At 40.9% G+C, this 9,082-nt stretch overlaps 1 protein-coding gene across 6 annotated transcripts in view; it reads right to left on the reverse strand.

Annotated features, from left to right (window-relative positions):
• CLASP1 (cytoplasmic linker associated protein 1) overlaps positions 1-8,676 on the reverse strand; it is a 321,777-nt gene extending 313,101 nt beyond the window's left edge. For all 6 annotated transcript variants that reach the window (XM_057505720.1, XM_057505716.1, XM_057505718.1 and 3 more), the window contains exons 1-2: positions 8,587-8,676; positions 3,203-3,339 (exon numbers count right to left, since the gene is read on the reverse strand). The gene's annotated coding sequence lies outside the window, so the exon portion shown is untranslated. The remainder of the gene's footprint in view (positions 1-3,202; positions 3,340-8,586) is intronic.
• Positions 8,677-9,082: the final 406 nt, after the last annotated feature.

Raw genomic sequence — 9,082 nt, forward strand, 5'->3', positions numbered from 1 at the left:
ACTCAACTGTATACTTAAAAATGGTTAAAATGTCATATTTTATGTTACATATATTTTTACCACAATAAAAAACTAAATTAAGAGGAAAAAAGTTTCTATCAAATCATTAATAATCTGAATTGTCTGGAAGTAGGTTTCAAATCAGCGACTCAAATCCAAAAAGGACTACATAGTTCACCTGATCTAACCTTCATGGAAACTCTAGTGGGAAGCCTGCAGCTCTACATCCTTCCTGACCAGTGAGGAGGCATCTCCAGATGCTGTGGATGCCAGGAGCAGGCTTTCTCCCAAGGCAGCCCACTGACCTTCCATGAAGGAGGAATAAACTGTGATGAGAAACAGAGATAAATGGAAAGGAAGCTGAAGCATCTGAGAGCCAGTCTGTTACTGTGCTGCTGTGTGACCATGGGCAAGCTATTCCATTTCTCTAAGTCTCAACTTCCTGTCATTACAAAATGAAAATAGCATCTGCCTTTAAATATTGCTGCAAGAATTAGCAAAAGTCTACCTATAGCACCCAGGCTAGTACCCGGGCAATGCTGGGTGCTCAATCCATGATGGCCATTGCCATTGTGACAGTAAGTCTATGTGCCACCTGCTGGCCAACCAAAGGCTGAACAGGACATGGCTTGGATCTGATCACCTCTAGGACCTATCAGAACTAAAATAAAATACAGCCACCAATACCACAAGAATACTTAAGAGAAGGAGCCATTTTTATGCATTTCAACGACTCTTAGACAGGCTGGTTTATTGTTCCTAGAATGAACTCGGCTCCTCTACATTAGGAAGAGCACTGCTACACAATTCATTCTCTCTATACAATGGGCCTCTGTTAGCATGTGTGAGCAGCCGCTCAAAACAGTCAGCCTCTACCCACAGGAAAGACACACTCTGTGAGGAAACTGAGCAGAAAAGTAGCTAGAAGGTAGTTCTGAGGGAACTCTCAAACTCTGGTGGCCTCAGAATCATTTGGGAAATCTGTTAAAAAGGCAGATACCTCACCCCCACCACCAGACATTCTGATTACTAAATATTTCAGGCAGAGCCCCTGAGCATAACTGTTTAAAGAAACACTTGAAAGTAGACCATAAAAGTGTTTTGAGATTACATTCTGATGTTGACAAATAGACCAAATGGTCCCACAAAGCAAAGGGTACATTTTCCTCCATACCCATCTATAAATGCAAAAGCTTTGGCAATGCAAGACAAAAGCAGAAACCAAGTAAGTGAGAGAGACCACCTGCACGTAGTATCTAACAAAAATCACATACAGTTGGTTCATATAAAAGTCCATCATTGTTAAATGGAAACACATCCCAGGCTCATGGATAGGAAGAATTAATATCGTCAAAATGGCCATCCTGCCTAAAGCAATCTATAGATTCAATGCAATCTCTATCAAAATACCAACAGCATTCTTCAACAAACTAGAGAAAATCATCCTCAAATTCATATGGAATGACAAAAGACCTCGAATGGCGAAAGCAATCCCGAGAAGGAAGAATAAAGCAGGGGGAATTACACTCCCCAACTTCAAGCTCTAGTACAAAGCCACAGTAATCAAGACAATTTGGTACTGGCACAAGAACAGACCCATAGACCAATGGAAGAGACTAGAGAGCCCTGATATAAACACAACCATATATGGTCAATTAATATATGATAAAGGAGCCATGGACATACAATGGGGAAATGACAGCCTCTTCAACAGCTGGTGTTGGCAAAACTGGACAGCTATATGCAAGAGAATGAAACTGGATTATTGTTTAACCCCATACACAAAAGTAGATGCGAAATGGATTAAAGACTTGAATGTAAGTTATGAAACCATAAAGCTCTTAGAAGACAACATAGGCAAACATCTCCTGAATATAAGCATGAGCAACTTCTTCCTGAACCCATCTCCTCAAGAAAGGGAAACAAAAGCAAAAATGAACTCATGGGACTACATCAAACTAAAAAGTTTTTGTACGGCAAAGGACATCATCAATAAAACAAAAAGGCATCCTACAGTATGGGAGACTATATTTGTAAATGACATATCTGACAAGGGGTTAACATCCAAAATATATAAAGAACTTACACACCTCAACACCCAAAAAGCAAATAACCCAATTAACAAATGGGCAGAGGATATGAAGAGAAAATTCTCCAAAGAAGAAATTCAGATGGCCAACAGACACATGAAAAGATGCTCCACATCACTAATCATAAGGGGAAATGCAAATTAAAACCACAATGAGATATCACCTCACACCAGTAAGGATGGCCAGTGTCGAAAAGACTAAGAACAACAAATGTTGGCGAGGATGTGCAGAAAGGGGAACCCTCCTACACTGCTGGTAGGAATGTAAGCTAGTTCAACCATTGTGGAAACCAATATGGAGGTTCCTCAAAAAACTAAAAATAGAAATACGATTTGACCCAGAACTCCCACTTCTTGGAATATACCCAAAGAATACAACTTCTCACATTCAAAAAGACATATGCACCCCTATGTTCATTGCAGCACTTTTTACAATAGCCAAGATATGGAAGCAACCTAAGCGTCCATCAGTAGATGAATGGATAAAGATGTGGTACATATATACAAGGGAATACTATTCAGCCATAAGAAAGAAACAAATCCTACCATTTGCAACAGCATGGATGGAGCTGGAGGATATTATGCTCAGTGAAATAAGTGAAGCGGAGAAAGACAAATGCCAAATGATTTCCCTCATTTGTGGAGTATAAGAACAAAGAAATAACTGAAGGAACAAAATGGCAGCAGACTCAGAGACTCCAAGAATGAACTACTGGTTACCAAAGGGGAGGGGTGTGGGAGGGCGGGTGGGGAGGGAAGGAGAAGGGGACTAAGGGGTATTATGTTTAGTACACATGGTGTGGGGGATCACTGGGAGAACAGTGTATTACAGAGAAGGGACATAGTGGATCTCTGGCAACTTGCTGCACTGATGGACAGTGACTGCATTGGGGTATGGGTGGGGACTTGATTATATGGGTAATGTAGTAACCACATTGTTTTTTCATGTGAAACCTTCTTAAGAGTATCAATCATACCTTAATAAAAAATTTTTTTAAAAGTCCATCACTGTTGCTTTTTCCTTTTCAAAATACAATATAAGAAACAAAAAATAAAAATAATGTACTACTCTATACCTGTCATAATAACAAAAGTATATGTAAAGTATATTACCAGAAGTTGGCAAAAGTTTTGTGAAACTGGTACATCCTTAGATTGCTGGGAAAATTATTAACTGGTACAACCTTCTGGTCAGCAGGCAGGCAATTATATCAAAAGTCACCCAATAATCTCACTTCTTTGAATTTATCCTAAGGAAACAACACAGAAGAAGCAAACTATAAGCAAAAAGGCAGTCACTGTTGTAGTGTATGTTATCTCAAAAAAAAAAATTCCTGTGTATCAGGAACCCCAGTGTACCAAAATGTGCCATATCATCTTAAATATGACAAAGCTATTAAAAATTAAAGTGACGCATACTATGTCATTACATGGAAACTATTCCTAAAACATGCAAGACCTAAAATTACTTACTAAAAAGTATGGACATGTGAACAACTTCAATGCGTGATACATTAAGAAGTAATAACTTGTATTAGGATGCTCTGATGGGGGCTCCCCCATCCCCGGGCTCTCAACTTTCCATATTAGTGCTACATAATTGTAATAAAACTATAAATAAATTTAACTGATTCTGCTTGGGAAGTCAACTGGACAACAGTTATAGAGACAAGTGGAAAGTGGTGTCAATGACCTAAGCTATCCTAAATGAAGATAAACTCACCCAAAAGTGCCATGGTAGCAGATAGCTACAAGGCCAGTTCTAGATTTTTTTTTTCACAAGATAAATCTTAACAGATACATTAACTATCAAACCCTGAATTTACGTTTTTTAAGAAGTATAAACATGCTAAAAGATAGGAAGATAGGCTTCTTGTGGTGACCATTTCATAATGTATATAAATATCAAATCACTATATTGTATACCTGAAATTAATGTCAATATTCTTCAATTTAAAAAAATTGTTTTAAGATAGGAGGAAATCTGGTTTGGCAGCTATTCACATGGCAAAAAGATCAGGAGACTTTATGAACCACAACTTCAATACAAGCCAACAAAATCATATAGCTAAGAGACAGTTCACATGGAAAAAACATCACACTGAGAAAGAGAAGGCCCAGTTCTAGTTCTATCCCACCTGGGATTTAACTTACAAGTCTTGGTTTCTCATCTGTAAATTGACAGGATAATCCCCCCACCAACACTTACTTCACAGGGCTTTGAAAGGAGCAAATAAGATCATGAACACAGAAGTACCTTGAAAATCTAGGGTTTGTTCCCTTAAATCCAGCTATTATTATGAAGCTGGTCATATATATGTAACTACAAAAAAGGGTTACAGTTTCAGAAAAATACACTCCAAACTGATAATTAACAGGTGTGCCTCCCAAGGGGCCTGGGATCTGGGGCCATACTCTTCCCTTTATCTGCACTGATACAATCTTTAAGGGGAATCTATTATCTATTGCTTGGTAACTTTTTTAATTTGTAAAGCAAATGCAATCACTGACAAAAGTCATACAGAGTTTAGTGTTCTCAAACTTTGGGGTTTTAAGAATCACCAGGGGTACTGTTAAAGCTGTTGCTGCCCAGGCCCCACATCAACTTAACTGACCAAAATCTCTGGGGGGACAGAAATAAATACTGCGAGGCCATTTGTATTTTAATAAGCCCTGCAAGTGAGTCTGGTGTCTTGATTACTGCTGTTACTACTACTACATTATTAAGATTACTCTTACTATGAATACATAGTAGGAATACCATGTATACCCACTTACTATATGCCAGGCACTATTCTCAGCCCTTTACATGTATCATCTCATTTAATCCTTCCAACAATCCTTTAGGTACTACTGTAACACTGCCCTCCCTTCACCCATGTTTTATACATGAAATCATTAAAATACAAAAAGATGACTTAATTAGCCCACAGCCCAAAGTCACAGGGCTAGTAACTAGCAGGGCCAGAAAGCACAACACAGTTTGAAAATCCTTGATACAGTTTCCTAACCTAAAACAGCAGCTGTATAATCTGGTCAGGTCATATCAAATAGTTTTATTTCAGACAGTGCATTTAAAGGACACTGACAAAACAGAATTGCTTAAAGAAAGCATGGTGAAATCCTATTAAACCATGAAGGACAAAGGATCTAGGGCTGTTTATGTACTTCCAGCATAACTGCATCAATTTATAACATTTTGTCTGTCTCCCCTGTTAGACCAAAAGCCCTTGAAGTGTGGAGACCACACACGTCTTTTCAACTGTCCCCTCATGGTACCTGGTGTCTACCTGGTAAAGAAAGAGCTTAATAAATTAATTAATCAATAAATCTAGAGAAGGCCTGATGACCATACTAAGAAATAAAAGGCTATTATGTGGAGAAAAAATAGACTTACTTCATGTTGCTTCAGGGGGTATAATTAAGATCAACAGGTAAAAGAGGAGGGGGAAGATTTGCTACAGTCTAAAATAACTTTCTAAGCAACCAAGACATGCCCAGTAACAGAGAAGCGTGTCTGCAGATTACAGCTTATAACGAGAATACAAAAGAGAAATACAGTAGGATTTTGGACTATAGGGCCTCTAAGAGCTGTTCCAAGGCTCAAATTCTGTACTTCTAAGTGAGGATACATTCATTTACTTTTTCCTACTTTCTACAGTGACTAGTTATGTAAATCCCCATAGTAAGCACAGTGGGCACCGCAAAGTGTTCTACAAACTCCCAGTGCCCTCAAGGATCTGGAGAAGAGCAAATGCACAGGAACAGACCTTCCAAGGAGAAAGGTAACAGATACCATACAAATCAGCAAGGAGTGAGCAGACTTCCAAGCAGGGAACATGAGGGAAGTCAACAAAGGTATTATGGAAGAAATGCAGTCATTTAAGCACACTGCAGCTACATCTTGAGGGGTCTATAGCAGGGAGGTGGATTAGGGCTGCCATAAGAAACTTGGGAGGAAAAACATTAGATATAGCAGTAATGGTCTGAACATACAGGAAAGCCCTGCAGTCATGCAGGCCAGGCTAGAAACATTCAATAAATTCTGGTGCTAAAAAGAAAAGGCCTTCAGAGATCATTTAGTCAAACACACAAATTTTAAGGATGTTGTCTTGCTTGCACTGGGTAAAGAAAGGTTAATTTACTTTCTTAAATTACACTTTACAAACCCAAAACTTAATTATCAATTTCTTCACTTAGCTTTTTTTTCCCCAAGACTACAAGATCCTTCTCTTATTTTCTAGGAAATCTTTGGAATGATTCTGTTTTCAAACATTTGTTTTTTGCTACTGTCTACTCTTTACACTATTTGACAACCAGACTTGAAGTTATCAACACTGGCAGTTTTAAAATTCAGCTCTGATCCTAATATTTATAATTCTTAAATGATTATAATATTTACTAATAGTACTACAAAATAAAAAGTCTTATATAATAATCTAAAAACTGTGACCTTAGAGGTAGAAGATCATTAAGAACAAATGGAATCTCAAAAATAAATTTAGGTCTCAGGCCTAAGAAACGATCTCACCCAACTTACATGCTGTGAGACTGAGCCAAGAAAATAGAATTAACAAGACTGGAACAAAAACTCTAAATCCAAAACTAATAAACAAAATACAACACATGTGAACAATTAACAATGTTCTTCTGGCCAATCATTTCTCAACATTCCTGTCAAACTATTTTAAGGATCTGAAATCCTGCTCTATAAAAAGCAGGTTCCCATCATCCAAACCACACTGGAGATTGTATCACAGTAGTTACTGAAGCATAAAACGCCAAGCTTCAGACTTTTGCTTCCTATGAGTACAAAAAAAGGTTACCTCTGTTGCATAAAGTTCAGTCTATGGACAAAATTCTGACATACTAAGAGATCTAGTTTTTCAATTCTAACCCCAATTAAAGGCAGAAGATTAGCAAAGGCCTTTTCTGTATTTACCTCTTAGATTGTAACATGGAGATACAATATTTGACACCTCCACCAACGGTCTTTTCAAAGGATTTCTGACTTCGGTTAACTTTGGTTGGAAAAATATAAAGCTATGGCTGAAAACTCTAACATAAAAATAAAAACTTTAAAACAGTGCTACATGTTAGCTGATGAACTATGAATTATCAAAACAGATTTGAGTAACAGTTGCTTCAAAGGTGTAAATACACAACTTTACAAAGATGAATAAGCTAACAGTTCACCAAATTTTAAATCTTTCTAATCAAAGGGAGAATATAAATTAATACTCCATAGCTCTAGAACATGTGTTATTTTTCTTATCTATATGGTCTCTACCAATGTTACCATTCTTCCATCCCCTTGATGAGCAAAAGGAACCCACTGCCCAGGATCCCGCGTACCAAGAGCTCCGTAAATGTCACAAATAATAGCTATAAAGGCAACAATTTCTAAAGCCAGATTTCATATCAGAGTGTGGTACTCAAATAGGGTGCAAGGCACATGGCGGCATGCAACAATTTCTCGCTTCTAACTCTTCTGCATCACTGCCTCCCAAAGGACCACAGAATCTTAAGCTCTTGCTGCCACATCTACAAATTAATGTTTAAAGAGCTCAAGGGCTCTACAAATGGTATTTAATGAACGAACTCCACAAGAAACTCACCTACATGCAGTAAAATATGCTTTAGGGCTCCACCTATTTTTTTTATCTTAAAAAAAATGTGTTTTAAAAACATTATGCAGTAAGTTAGACCCTGGAAAGCCCTATAACTCACCGAGCAGCTGGGAAAATGGAAAGCAAAATTCGATTAGCTCTATTGTACCCAACCAGGCTAACGTGCAAGATCACACACTCATCTTCGTCAGAGCGTCTCTGCCAATACCAAAGCACAACAAAGGCAAGTTGGGGAGGCTACACAAGGCTTAACTCAGCACTTGTACGCTTTCCCAGATTCCTAAAGAAGGTCTGTGCGGGCCCGAGGGACCAAGAGGACCCTCCCCATCCCGCACCGCCCGCTCAGCTTTTGTCTGGCCCTGCTGGGAGCCCCGGCTGCCTGCCTCCCCCGCACCCCGTTCCCTCTGGTCGTTTCTCCACACCCATCACTCGCCGATGACTAGTTGTCGGTTTCTCTCCTCGCCCCCTCCCCTCGCAATCCCGGGCTCTTCTCAAAAGGGACTCGAGGTTCGCTAGCTTCTATCACCCGGCCAGGGAGTCTTCAGGTCTGGAAGGGGGCCCGGGTGGGGTCTGGAAGAGGAAGAGAGAGGGGTACACAAAGCCGAGCTGACCCACAGCCGCCCCCCTCCTGTCTCTGCAAAGCAGCCTGGGATCTGCAACCTCCTGGCTGGATAAAACAACACTCCCATCCCGCTCCTAGTCCGGCTCCCACCTAAGGGCCGCCCCCTCCCCCCAAAGTACGCCCAAGAGCCGAAGACAGAGCCGGACGTCGCCCCCACCTAGACCCGACCCCCGCCACTGCGGTGGAAGGGGCAGGGGCCTCCGAGGGCTGGGGTCGAACTCTCCTAGCCCGACCCGGCTACTTACAGCCACATTATTCGCTACTGCTGCAGCTGCGGGACAGACAGCCGCCGCCTTCTCCTCCACCCCAATGAGGTTAAGCGCTTGGTGCAGGGATTAAAAAAAAAAAAAAAGCTCAGGGCGCCTGCGCAGTGCGGTCTCCCTGTTCCCCTTACCGCCACCGACCCTGCTGAACCATAGAGAGTGTAACCCGAGACCAGAGAGGCGGCTGGCTCGCTATGGCGACGCCCCGCGCAGGCGCCGGCTGGGCGCGGTGGGCTTCGGGAGCTACGAGTCCCGGGAGCTCTTGCCCCCTTGGAGAACATCAATTGACCCTCATGGGGACCCGTAGGGTAAAGATTCTTTAAGGAAAAGATGATCAGGGCGTTGTTGGGGCCCCTGCCAATTGCGGCAAAACCCAGGTTAGGAAAAGAGGATCAGATCTAAGTGGCCACGGCACTAGAGCACCAGAAAGCAGAGGGTGACGAGTAGAACTAAGAGGGGACCGGGAAAGTCTGGTTAT

Source organism: Manis pentadactyla, chromosome 8 (assembly GCF_030020395.1).
Source record: "Manis pentadactyla isolate mManPen7 chromosome 8, mManPen7.hap1, whole genome shotgun sequence".
In the NCBI taxonomy this organism is placed as follows: domain Eukaryota; kingdom Metazoa; phylum Chordata; class Mammalia; order Pholidota; family Manidae; genus Manis; species Manis pentadactyla.